Below are 14,439 nucleotides of genomic sequence, written 5' to 3'. Positions count from 1 at the left end.
GGGGAGGCCTTCAACGAGATGGATTGACACGGTGGCTGCAATGATGGGCTCAAGTATAGCAGGGATTGTGGGGCTGGCGCGGGATCGGGCAGTGTTTTGTTCTATTGTGCTTGGGGTCGCTATGAGTCGGAAATGACTCAATGGCACTTAACAACAACAACAACAACAACAACACTATGGATTACACATCAATATAAAGAAAACAAAACTCCTCATAATAAAAATCCACTAAACAGCTTCATGATAAATGGAGAAAATATTGTAGTTGTCAAGGACTTCATATTACTTGGTTATACAATCACCATCAATGGAAGCAACAGTCAAGACTTCAGATAATGTATTGTATTTGGAAAATTTATTGCAAAAGACCTCTTTCAAGTGCTGAAGAGCAATGATGTCTCCTTGAAGAATAAGGTGCACCTAACCCAAGCCATGGTATTTAAAATTGCCTCATATGCATGTGAGAGCTGGCCAATGAGTAAGGAAGACCAAAGAAGAGTTGATGCTTTTGAGTTGTGGTGTTGGAGAAGAATGCTAAGAGTACCGTGATCTGCTAAAAGGACTAACAAATCTGTCCTGGAAGAAGTGCAGACATAATGCTCCTTGAAAGCGAGAATGGCCAGACTTCGTCTAACCTACTTTGATGATGTTGTCAGAAGAACCACTCCCTGGAGAAGGATGTCATGGTTGGTAAAGTGGAGGGTCGATGAAAGAGGGGAAGGCCTTCAATGAGATGGACTGACATAGTGGCTTTGACGATGGGCTTAAGTGCATCAAGGATCATGGAGCTGGTGCAGGATTGGGCAGTGTTTTGTTCTGCTGTACATAGAGCCGCTATGAGTTGGAGAAAACTCAACAGCACCTAACAACAAGAACAACAACAATAGTTCATCATAACTAAAATGTCACAAGCAACAGAAGATAAACTAGATGATTGGGCCCTCCTAAAATTAAATACTTCTGCACATCAAAAACTTCTCCAAAAGAGTAAAAAGAAAATCTACAGTTTCAGCAATGACATATCTGACAAGAGACTCATCTCTAAAATTTATAGAAAACTTCAACACTTGAACAATAAAAAGACAAACACCCCAATTTAAAAATGGGCAAAGACATGAACAGGCACTTCACCTAAGAAAACCTTCAGTCAGGCAACAAATACATGAAGAGATGCTCATGATCATTAAGCATTCCAAAACTAAAACTCACTGCCATTGAGTTGATTCAAACTCGTAAAGACCCTATAGGACAGAGTAGAATTGACCAATAGGGTTTCCAAGCTGGTAAATCTTTTCTGAAGCAGATTGCCTCATCTTTTTCCCATGGAGTGGCTGGTGGTTTCAAACCACTGACCTTTCAGACGAGCTTTAATCACTGCATCACCAGAGCTCCTTTATTAGTCATTAGAGAGATGCAGATCAAAATAACAATGAGATATCTATCATCTCATCTTGGCAATAATAGCAATGATTAAAATAAAAAAAACATAAAACAATGCTGGTGAGGGTATGGGAAGATTGGAACTCTCATACACTGTTGGTGGGATTGTAAAATGGTATAATCACTGTGGAAAACAGTAAGTCACTTCCTTAAAATGTTAGAAATAGAGATATCATATAACTCAGCAATCCCACTACTAGGATTATATCCTAGAGATATAATAACCATGAGACAAATAGATATATGCACACCCATGTTCACTGCAGCATTATTCACAATAGCAAAAATATGGAGACAACCTAAGTGCCCATCAATGGATGAATGGATAAACAAACCATGGTATATAAACACGATGCAATATTATAAATTAAAGAACAATGATGATTGTATGAAACATCTCACAATGTAGATTATGAGTACATTATGCTGAGTGACATAAGTCAATTACAAAAGGACAAATATTGTATGAAACCACTACTATAAAAATCCAGAAAAAGTTTATGCACAGAAAGAAACATTCTTTGATGGTTACCAGGGATGGGAGGGGGAGTAAGGGAAAATCATTAACTAGAAAGTAGACATGTATTCACTTGGGTGAAGAGAAAGGCAATACACAATAAGGGGGAGGTCAGCACAACTTGGCCAAAGCAAAGGAAGACACTGGTAGGCACTCAAGAGTAAAAGACAATAATGGTAAACACTGTTATATACGTAATCCTGCAATAACAGTAGTAAGAAACCATAATTTATGAGTGGATTCACAGGTAGATATGTAAGCAGAACAGGTATAGGGATGGCATATGGGAGTATAGTCACAAGCACATATTGGTTTGGCAGAGGATATTTCTACATATATAGTTGCATGTGCTGCAAATATATTCAGGTATATAGAAGAACATACAGGGGGGCAAAGTTATGCAAATTTCTTAGCTATAACCAAACACCATACAACCAGTGAGTGTGTCATTGAACTTGAAAGCTTTGGATCATAAAGATAATGTTCTACACTTACTTTTGTGAGTAGCTACTGGGGTCATTAAAGCTTGTGAGTAGCCATCTAAGAGACAACCATTGGTCTCTTCCATCAGGAGCAAAGAAGAGTGAAGAAAATCAAAGATTCAAGGAAACAATTAGTCCAAAGGACTAATGGACCACATGAACCCAGCCTCCACTAGCCTGAGACCGGAAGAACTAGATGGTGCTGAACTACCCCACTACTGACCACTTTGAGTGGGATCACATTAGAAGGTCCTAGACAGGCACTTGACTGCTAACCAGAAGGCTGGCGGTTCAAACCCACCAGCCACTCCTTGGAAAGAAGGTTGGGCAATCCTACTTCCGTAGTGATACTGCCTCAGAAACCCAAGGAGGGGTTGCTATGAGTCAGGGCTGACTCAATGGCACATAACAACAACAGACAGAATGGGAGAAAAATGCAGAACAGAATTCAAAATAATAAAATATTAATAAGGACTTACTGTTATGTTATGGAGCCCTAAGATCATGGCTCTTAGACATTCTTCTCACCTGGAACTAAACCCATTCACCTTTCAGCCAAACAATAGACAAGCCTGTAAAGTGAATAATGGTACAACAATAACAATAAAATAACAATAGATGTCAGGAGGACAGAATAATTCAGATGCTAGATTTTACACCTCTTTACTACCTATAAGAAGCTCTGGTGGTGTAATGCCTAAGGTATTTGACTGCTAACCAGAAGGTTGGTGGTTCAAACCCACCAGCCACTCTGTGGAAAGAAGACTGGGCAATCTACTTCGGTAAAGATTTACCCCCTCGGAAACCCACAGAGGGTCACTAGGAGTCGGAATCAACATGATGACAGTGAGGTTTTTTTTTTTTTTTTTTTTTTTTTTACTATCTATGGTTCTGTGTTAAATTGCAGACTTAGAAATACGAACTTTAAAATGCTTATATTACCAGTAGCTAATGGAAAGCATCTGGTTAGCAATATGTCTCTTGCAATCCAACACAAAACGTAAGGTGAAGTTACCTAATTCTAATGAAATTTTTTAAAATTAAAGTTCAAGGGCATAAAATACTTCCATAGCAACACATTTTGAAGACACAAACATCATTTAGCTTGGAAACTATCATGAAGATACATAATTTATAGTATTCAATTCCATTTTATAGAAAAAAATATGTAAAGCATCATACATGGTTAAGGATACTTATTATCTGAAGTCAAAACCTGGCTAATATTTAATAAAACAAAACCCAACAACTTTCAAACATACTTTTTTTTCCCATTTCTTGGCATAACCATTAATTCTCTCCTTAAGAACAGATGAGGCTTGTCTTTATATTCCTAGAGACTTGCATATGAATCAATAAATCTTTGATGAATGAATTTAAAAAATGAATGGTAGCCACCATCTTTGAGTGGTCTCCTCTGAAAGAAGAGGGTTCATGCTCGCCTCTTTAAAAGCAGTTTTAATAAAGTGATAGGTTTTTTAAAAAGTAAAGAGGTTCTTTAAAATAAAAAAAAGTATATAAAATATTACAGAAGGTAAAATAAGAAGTATTAAAATGAAAATTAAGAATCTTTCTCTCACTCACTTACTGCCAAACTCTAGCCCTAGTTTCACTTTCCAGAGCTAATTTCTTTAACAATTTCATGTTAATTCTAAATGTTTCATGCATTTGTAAGTCTATGAATGCAAACATCTCTTGTTCTCTTTTGGTCACCCCAAGATCAGCATTCTGGGAATTCCAAATTAAAAGGGCAGATTTTGCTTCCCAACATAGAAACTAAAAATGCCAGAGTTCCCTTTTCTGGTCTCTCTTACAGCAGAGTTATAAGTATACATCCTAGCCTCCATCACTTAGCCTCCATATGTTAGAAATTAGAGACTCCAGAGTAGGTAACATGTGGAATCCGTGCTGGTGACGATGGAGGAAATGGCTACAGTCAGCAGCTGGAAGCAGGAGTGGGCTAGTGGTGCTGCCCAGGTACCAGTCCAAACCAAAACCAAACTCAATGCCATTGAGTAGATTCAGACTCATAACGACCCTCTGTGGGTTTCCAAGGGGGTAAATCTTTACGGAAGTAGATTGCCCCATCTTCCTCCTGCAGAGCAGCTGGTGAGTTTGAACCACCAACTGTCTGGTTAGCAGCCAAATGCCTTATATACTACGCCACCAGAGCTCTTTAGGGCCCCAGTAGCAGCAGTGATTTCCCAGAGCATCTGTACAGGTGGTAAGTGGTGTTAACACCGGCTGGGTGGTTTGAAGCCTATTCTCAAATGTAGTGCATTGCATTTGTGCTCGGCAGATATCAGGGCTTCCAACTGGTTCATTCCAGTTCAACTTCCTGCTGATAATTTGCATTACCAACCCCTCCACCACCCCGCCCCCCCCAAAAAAAACCTCACTGCCCTAGAGTCCTTTCCAACTCATAGCGACCTCAAGTGGTGTCTCTAAGGAAGCGGATTGCCCAATCTTCCTTCCGAGGAGAGGCTGGTGGGACAAACTGAATTAGAACCTACATTTTAGCAAGATCTCCAGGTAATTCTTATCTATACAGAGAGATCCAATTAGATTCCTCTTTGTTGCTTTGTGTGTTCTCCTTCTCACCATCTTAGTGTGTTTTCAATTTCCAAAAGCTAAGACCCATACAATTTCCCGAGGACTACTCTTGGGCTCCTAAAATGAGCTTTTGTCATCATGCACTGAGAGGCAGAAGTCCTAGGAACTTGCATTCCCGAAGCAGCCGTTAACTAATGACTCACAGGTTTAGGAACAGGAAAGCCCAGCTACTGTGCCTTCCGTGGCACAGAGTTCTCCTGTGGGATCAGCCTGAAACTCCCCTCTGGACCTTCGCTTCAAAATATATGCTGGACAAGGTTTTTTCTCTTCACTTCCTTTCTCCCCCCAATCCCTTGCCAGTTGCTCCTGGGATCATTTAATAAACCACTAGGGCACAAATCCTCCAGGATTTGCTTCTTGGCAATCTAACCTAAGACATTCAAATTTCTGATTCTGGCATCCAAAATTCTTCTAATAAATCCCCTTTCTGCTTAAAATTATGTTAGGTTGGATTCTCTTGCTTGCAGTTCAGTAAAGAGTCAATACGCACACACACATACATACGTGAAAATATAGATATATTCTTAACAAAAATTGTATCATACTCTATACTGACCCTGCATTTTTTTTACACAGTGTATCTTACAGACCTTTACATATTGACACTGACAATACTCCTTATTCTTTTTAATGAGTACTCACTGACAATGAGTATTCCATTGAATGCGTGTTCTATAAATTTATTAATCAATCCATTATTAATGAATATTTGAGTTGCTTCCTGTTGTTTTTACTTTTGTAATTCAAAGAATATCATAATGAACATTCTTGCACATACACTTGAATATTTGTTGTAATATAATCTGGAAGTAGGATGAATATTTACAAGTGGAATAATTTTATCAAAGGGTTTATGCACTTACGTTATGATGGTCTTTTAAATATTACTTAAGGAACTTTTTGATTAATAGTAGCAAAAAGTTTCCCTGGGTTTAAACATCAATATATATTTTAAAAATATTTTTTATATTTGTTTTAATTCAAATCAACTCAATTCATTGAATATTTATAACCAATAATTATGTACTCAATATGAAATTAATGAGTTGATGTTTTCCATCCTGAAGGAGCTTATAGTATCTTAGGGGGACAGTAATTTGGGAAAAAAGAGATAATAGTTGCTGTAATTGATCCAATGACCTGCTTTTTGCTAAATCCAGTGGTTAATTTTCAGTTCTCATGTCATTTAGTCTAGTAGCAATAAAGGGTTCCTGTGAGAATTTGGTCACAACATTTTTGTCAACTGATCAATACATAATTTTTTTTTTTTTAATACTCTATTTAATGTACAAGGAGCTCTGCTGGAGTAGTGATTAAGGCATTTGGCTGTTAACCAAAAGGTTTGTAGTTTGAACCCACCAGCCACTCCACGGGAGAAAGATGAGGCAGTCTGCTTCCATAAAGATTTACAACCTTGGAAACCCAATGGGAATCGCTATGGGTCAGAATCAACTTGATGGCAGTGAATTTTTTTCTTTTTTCAAATTTAATATACACAGTTGATCCATTAACATCAAACTTGTGGGAAACGGCACTATAATTCATTCCTGAACAGTTTATTTAACATGTGTTTTTTTCCATAAGGCACATCACAACCTTCTTGTGCTTAGGAACACTAGACTTAGGAACATTAGCGGTACAGTTGGGGACTATTCTAAACAGGAAAATCACCAACAAAAAGCACACGCACACACAAATGTGGTACTAAATAGAAGTGAAAAGGACACTTGTTTATATAGTACGAGAGCTGAAACAAGAAGGCAGTGTTGCCTTGTTCAACCTCAGCTGGGAACATGCACGTTACCAAGCAACAGAATTCGCTGCTACCAAGTTGATGCCAACTCATAGCAACCCTACAGGACAAAGTAGAACTGCCATATAGGGCTTCCAAGGCTCTAAATCTTTACAGAAACGGACTGCCTTATCTTTCACCCATGGAGTGGCTGGTGGGTTCAAACCACTGAACTTTGGTTGCCGTTTTCCATTGTTCTGTTCAAACAACTGCCTCTTGGTCTATGTACAGGTTCCTCATGAGAACAAGGAAGTGTTCTGGGATTCCCATTCTTTGCAACATTATCCATAATTTCTTATGATCCACACAGTCAAATGCCTTTGCATAGTAAATAAAACACTGGTAAACATCTTTCTGGTATTCTCTGTATTCAGCCAAGATCCATCTGATATTAGCAATGATATCCCTTGTTTCACATCCTCTTCTGAATCCAGTTTGAATTTCTGGCAGTTACCTATGTACTGCTGCAATCATTTTTTAAATTATTTTCAGCAAAATTTTAGTTGCATGTAATATTAATAATATTGTTTGATAATTTCCACATTCTGTTAGATCACCTTTCTTTGGAATGGGCACAAAAATGAGTATCTTCCCATTGGATGGCCAGGTAGCTGTCTTCCAAATTTTTTGGCATACATGAGTGAGTGCTTCCAGCACTGCATTCATTTGTTGAAAGATTTCAATTGGTATTCTATCGATTCGTAGAGCCTTGTTTTTTTTTTTGCCAGTGTCTTCAGTGCAGCTTGGACTTCTTCCTTCAGTACTATCAGTTCTTAATCCTATGTGGCATCCTGAATTGGTTGAATGTAGACCAATTCTTTTTGGTACAGTGACTCTGTGTATTCCTTCCACCTTCTTTCAATGGTTCCTGCATCATTCAACATTTTACCCATAGAATCCTTCAATATTGCAACTTGAGGCTTGAATTTTTTCTTCAGTTCTTTGAGCTTCAGAAATGTGTGTGTTCTTCCCATTGATTTTTAACTCTGGGTCTTTGTACATTTCATTGTAATACTTTACTTTGTTTTCTCAAGCCACTATTCTTTGAAATCTTCTGTTCAGCTCATTTGTTTAATCATTTCTTCTATTCCCTTTATCTACTTTCCTTTCAAGAGCATGCTTCAGACTCTCTTCTGACATCCATTTTTGTTTTTTCTTTCTTTCCTGTCTTTTTAATGACTTTTTGCTTCCTTCATTTATGATGCCCTTGATGTCTTCCCACAACTTGTCTGGTCTTTGGTCATTGGTGTCCAATGTATCAAATCTATTCTTTAGATGGTCTCTAAATTCAGGTGGGATATACTCAAGGTCATATTTTGGTTCTTGTGGACTTGTTTTAATTTTCTTCAGCTTCAACTTAAACTTGCATATGAGCAGTTGATGGTCTATTCCACTGTTGGCCTCTGGCCTTGTTCAGACTAATGATATTGAACTTCTCCATCATCTCTTTCCACAGATGTAGTCAATTTGATTCCTCTGTATTCCATCTGGTGAGATCAATGTGTATAGTCACTGTTCATGTTGTTGAAAAAAGGTATTTGCAATGAATAAGTTGTTGATCTTACAAAATTCTTTCATGAGATCTCTAGCATCTTTTCTATCAACAAGGCCAAGGTTCCCAGTGTTCAATGCTTCTTTTTTGCTTCTGACTTTGGCATTTCAATAACCAGTTATTTTGGTCTTCCAGTCTGCTATAGAAGACATACCAAAAATGTATGGCTTGAACAAAGATGGATTTATTCCCTTACAGTTTGTGAGGCCAGAAGTCTGAGTTCAAAATGCTAGCTCTAAGGGCAGAGTGAAAGCTCCTGAACCTTGGGCTTCAGCTTGGCCTCTTGCTCCCAGCCCACTGAAGCTGCAGGCTTCTCTTAACTCAGGCAGCTGCTGGCTGCTGAGGCTGACAAACTCAAGGGCAACAAGTAAAATGGCATAGTCCCAAGATTATCAAGCAACACAGCAAGCCACTAATTAAACAGTCCCAAGATCAGCAGAGAATATGAAAGACCACTGATGACTTGGCCAAATGCAGGATCTAGATGTGCCAAGAAGCTAGAGACCTTCCTCGAAGCTTCTTATATACTGAAAGTAGACCATGTCCCAAAGGCAGCTTCTCAGGTGCTCACAGTAAATTCCACCATGGAGTTGATTACAATCTCATCATGGGGAATAACTACATCAGCTGCCTAGCCACTCAATACCAGGCCCACCCAAGTTGACGCACAACTTTAACTACCACACCAGTTATTATCAACACATCTTGATTGCATGTTTAATCAATTTCAGATTGCACAATTTGGTAAAACTCTTGAGTTTCTTCATCTTCAGCTTTAGTAGTTTGTGTATATATTTGAATAATAGTATTATTAATTGGTCTTATCTGTAGGCATATGGATATTATCCTATCAATGACAGCATTGTACTTCAATATATATCTTTTTTGATGTTCCTCTTCAATTTGTCTGTCATTCCTAGCATAGTATACCATTTGTTTGTCTGATTCAAAATGGTCAATATCAGTCCATTTCAACTCACTGATGCCTAGTATATTGATCTTTATGTGTTTCATTTCATTTTTGACAGTTCTTAACTTTCTTAGATTCATCTTTTATACATTCCTCATTCTACTTATTAATGCATGTTTTCAACTATTTCTTCTCATTCTGGGTAGTACTACATCAGCAAATGAAGGTCTCAAAAGCTTTACTCCATCTACATCATTAAGGTCAAGTCCCTTTTAAGGAGGTAGCTCTTTCTCAGTCTTTTGAGTGTCTTCCTACCTGAGGAGTTCATTTTCCAGCATTAAAGCAGAGAATGTTTCATTGTCATTCATAAGGTTTCCGGCAGCCAATTTTTCAGAAGTAGACCTCCACAGCCTCCTTTCTACTTTTAGTCTGAAGCTCCACTGAAACCTGTGGTGGTGGTTGACCCTGCTGGTATTTGAAATACCAGTTGCATAGATTTTTTCAATCTGTATGCTGAGCAAATAATCTGAGAAGCTGAAATATATGAAAATGAATGTAGCATCAGGATTGGATGAAGACTCATTAACAACCTGCAATATGCAGATGACACAACCTTGCTTGCTGAAAATGAAGAATTGAAGCACTTACTGATGAAGATCAATGACTACAACCTTTAGTATGGATTACATGTTAACATAAAGAAAGCAAGATTCCTCACAACTGGACCAATAAGCAACATCATGATAAATGAAGAAAAGATTGAAGCTGTCACAGATTTCATTTGACTTGGATCCACACCCATGAAAGCAGTAGTCAAGAAATCAAATGATGTATTGCACTGGGAAGATCTGCTGCAAAAGACCTCTTAAAAGTGTTAAAAAGCAAAGGCATCACTTTGATAACTAAGATGTGCCTGACTCAAGCCATGGTGCTTTCAATAGCCTCATATGCATGTGAAAGTTGGACAACGAGTAAAGAAGATGGCAGAATTGGTACATTTAACTATGGTGTTGACAAAGAATATTGAATATGCCATGGACTGCAAGAAGAACAAACAAATCTGTCTTGGAAGGAGTGCAGCTGCAATGCTTCTTGGAACCAAGAATGGTTCTTGTACTTTGGTCAGAGTATCAGGAGAGACCAGTCCTTGGAGAAGGATATCATGCTGGGTAAAACAGAGGGTAAGTGAAAAAGAGCAAGACGCTCAGTGAGATGAATTGACACAGTAGCTGCAACAATGAGCTCAAGCATAGCAACAATTGGGAAGATGAAGCAAGACTGGGAGTGTTTCGTTCTTTTGTACATAGGGTCACTAGGAATAAGAACTGACTTGAAGGCACATAACAACACAGCTTTAAATTTATTGCTAGCCATTTTGGAACTAGGGGAGAGAGCCTACCGTGGCCTGATGCCAACATAATAGAAGCAGAGCAAAGAAATAGAGAGGGACATAGCCTTTCCTGAAAGACTGTTCAGTTACGTAACACAGCTTATATCCTTTTTTTTTTTTTTCCTGAGTTCACTTGGTTCAGGCTTTCTGCAAATTCCATCCTGTAGGTTTGTCATGAAGTTAAATGATTTAGGCATTTGACTACTAACCGTAAGATCAGCTGTTCCATGGTAAGAAGATGAGACAATCCACTTCCATAAAGATTTTTAGCCTTGGAAACCCAATGGGGCTTGCTATGAGTTGGAATTGACTTGATGGAAGTGAGTTGTTTAATGTTTAGAAGTGTGTCTGGCACATGGTATCCAGTAGATTGTTAGCAGAAGTAGTGGGTGTAGTACATCCTATCTGATACGAAAATCTTTCATTTTTCTCGTTTGCCTCTGGTTCTCATAACCATTCTTTTTCCATTCCACACTTCTTTGTGACTGAAATAAGTATTTCCTCATCCCACTTTCTTCTCATTTTCCTGTCCTCTTACCCATAATTTCATTGTTAATCATCTTTTCTCCCCTCCCAAAGTTTAAAGTGGTGTGGGGAAGTGGTGTTTGGAAAGAAAGAGAGAATATTCAAAATGTGGTGATAATAATTCCATGTCTTTTTAAGTTATATCTCTTTTTATCTTGTATTCAATCTAAATTATTTCTCTGCCTTCCTGATATTAATAGTCCTGCCACCCAAGCCTTTGTTGTTAATAAAGAAATAATGATCACTGGAATTAGATTTTACCAATCACAATATTTGAAAAAGCATACTGCAGCTCTCACACTCACTTAACATTATAATACACATGTAGTAGATGTAAAAAACATAATGTGCATCTTCTTTTGATTAATCATTGACCAAGGGTTTTATAATACTTTACATTTCTTTCCGTATATTTTTAAATTTTAAGAGTTTTTTTTACGTTCAACATTACGTATACATTTAGTTCCACTCCCCATTTACCGTGTCCAACCCTAACCCAGTCTCCTCCCCTCCCTACCCTGTAACCTTCCCCCTGTGCCCTCATATTTATGCACTCCTGTTTGTCCTGTATTTCCTCAATTTGAATGTTGGTCCTCTGGTGCCCTGTGGTCTATTGCTCTAAGGGATGTATTAGCATAGAGTATAGGGGTGCATCATCCTGGGTTGAGTGGTCTGGGTGTACATCTTGTTAATTATTGGACTGAGAGCCAGCCCCTGGGGGTGAGTTTTATTCCAGGCACAGAATGTATTCCTGGGGCATAGTATTGGGGGTCTCATCAGATTTCATCTGACCAGTAATTCTGGTCATTATTGAGTTTTTGAGTTTTGTTCCATGTTTTTCCTCCCACTCTATCCAGGATCTCCAGATTTGATCCTTTCTTGAGTAGTTGGCATTGGTAGCTGGGCAGCAGCTAGTTCTTCTGTTCTCAAGGGCCCTCATGTCCTAGGGCTGATTGCTTCCAAATGCCTTTTTTTTTTTTGCATTCTTCTCTTCTGACGCTAGGAGACCATTAGCTGCATCTTAGATGGCTGCTTGAAAGCTTTTAAGACCCCAGTCCCTACTCATCAATGTAGGATGCAGAATAAGGCTTTTATGTATTTTGTTGTGCCAATTGAGTCTGGTGTCCCCCAGTACTATGGGCCTGAGACAGTAGATCTATTGGATCTCTCTCCCATAGTGTCTGGTTGTCTGTGAGGGATTACTCTGTGTCTGTCTTCTATTGTTTCTATAAGGATTGTAGGTATTTTGTATCACTGGTATCTGTGGAAGATTAGCGTCAGCTGAATCTATCCTTGGTCTAGAGTATACTCCTGCACATTTCAGTATTTTATATTACAGATAAACTATTCCATTAAAGATTTATAATATGTAGGTCATTCCTCTGGTATTCAGATGAGCAATCATGTTGTATAAGGAAGAAATTCCATTGAAGTATTTCAATGACTTCACATTATAGACAATTTTTAAGTGGCTTGGCATCAGAACTTCAGGACAGAATTTCTTTGGTAGTTCTATCTTGCTTAGCCTTAAAATGTAACTTTCTCTAAACTATCATTACCAAGAGACAGCATACAAATTATAACAGTATTGATATGATATTTTATAAATAATCCCTATTACTAATCTGATTTTCCTTGGAACCTATAATTTGCACAAATATTTTAAATGAGAACATTCCAGTTTAAATTTTAAGGCAGGGTATGTTTTATAATACAGAATGATTTAAGGGATAATATTTTTCTCATGAATCACTAACTACATTTAATTCAAATTGATTTTTTTCCTAATTATGTCTTCCTAAGTCAGTATTTTAATTACTTAACGTTCATCTTCTGATTTTTAATCTAGTCATCATTTATTTGTTCATATAAATGGTCAACAGATAACTGAGAGTGCCAACTATCACAAAGCACTGTATTGATGGGGGGTGGTGGGGGTGGGGAGAAAAAATTAGTTAGTTCCATCCCCTAATGAGCTTATAGTTGAATAGGAGCAGACTCAACACGTAAATAACTCTAGGAAATAATGTAAAAATTGATAAGTAACCCAAGGAAAGGATAAATATAGTGTTATAAAAGTTCTGAAAGATTTAAGTATGAAAAGATATGAAGCACGGGTGGGATAGAGAAGGAGAAGTACAGATCAAGGAAAAGAATAGTTGATCCAGAGGTGGAAGAGGAAAGTATGGTGCCTATGAGAGACTTCACAAATTATCCCATTTGTGAAGGTGTATGAAAGGGATCTGTGAAAGTTAAAGGCAGAGAGTTAAGTTAGGGCCAGACTATGAAGGGCTTTGAAGGACAATCTAATAATTTTGTGGTAAACAAAAAGACAAAACTGAAGTTTATTTGTAGGGACTTAAAAGGCTAAATCTAGATTTTAGGGATTCCAATCCATCAAAATTGTGTAGAATGGAATAAAAGGGAGAGAAACTAGAGATATTACTATTGATGATGTCATGGCAAGTATATGATGTCTCTTGGATATGTATAACTTTCACCAACGTTGATGTGCCACCAAATCACAATTTTGCAAAAATATTGAGGTGTGAAGCCCAAGTCAATAGCTGCAAATATAGTAATTCTAATTCAAGGAGCCTGAAAGCTCTGCTAAGAATGCTTTAAATGGCTCTACAAAAACTAGGACTGATGTTCCAAAGGTTTTCACTACTCCTAGAGCATAATGGATGGATAAAGAAAATTGGATTCACCATTTTTAATGCCATCAAGTTGCACCATATGTTTATAAATAGTATTTTTGTTATTACCCTAATAGAAGGAGATTTATTGCTTCAACTGGCCCATTTCTGAGTCTCTATTGTCTAAGATTTTGCATTCTTTTAAAAGTTGAAACAGAATACTAGAATAAATTAAAATTTAGGCTGCCTGAAGAATTGATATTTTCCTTTTCTTTGTTCATACACACCGTTATTCTACTCATCTGCTGATTATTCATTTGTAGGACATAGTGGCAGAAAGCCAGATAACCTATCCTGTGGGGACGCTACTGTGTCCCCATGAGATTATGAAGAGAAGGGAGGTATAGAAGAAGAAGAAGAAGAAAAAGGACAGAGAAAGTTCCCTTGTTTTAACAAAAGATGTCAAAGAGTTTGGTTTGGTTTTGGTTGTTGTTGTTGTTGTTGTTGTTGTTATGTGCCATCAAGTCAGACCTGACTCATAGTGACCCCTCCTTGGGTTTCTGAGGCAGTATCACTATG

The sequence above is a fragment of the Orycteropus afer genome, unplaced genomic scaffold (assembly GCF_000298275.1).
Source record: "Orycteropus afer afer isolate SDZICR_OR568_19922 unplaced genomic scaffold, OryAfe1.0 scaffold00097, whole genome shotgun sequence".
In the NCBI taxonomy this organism is placed as follows: Eukaryota; Metazoa; Chordata; class Mammalia; order Tubulidentata; family Orycteropodidae; genus Orycteropus; species Orycteropus afer.
The sequence above is the reverse complement of the archived record's forward strand: the minus strand, read 5'-3'. Positions refer to the sequence as shown.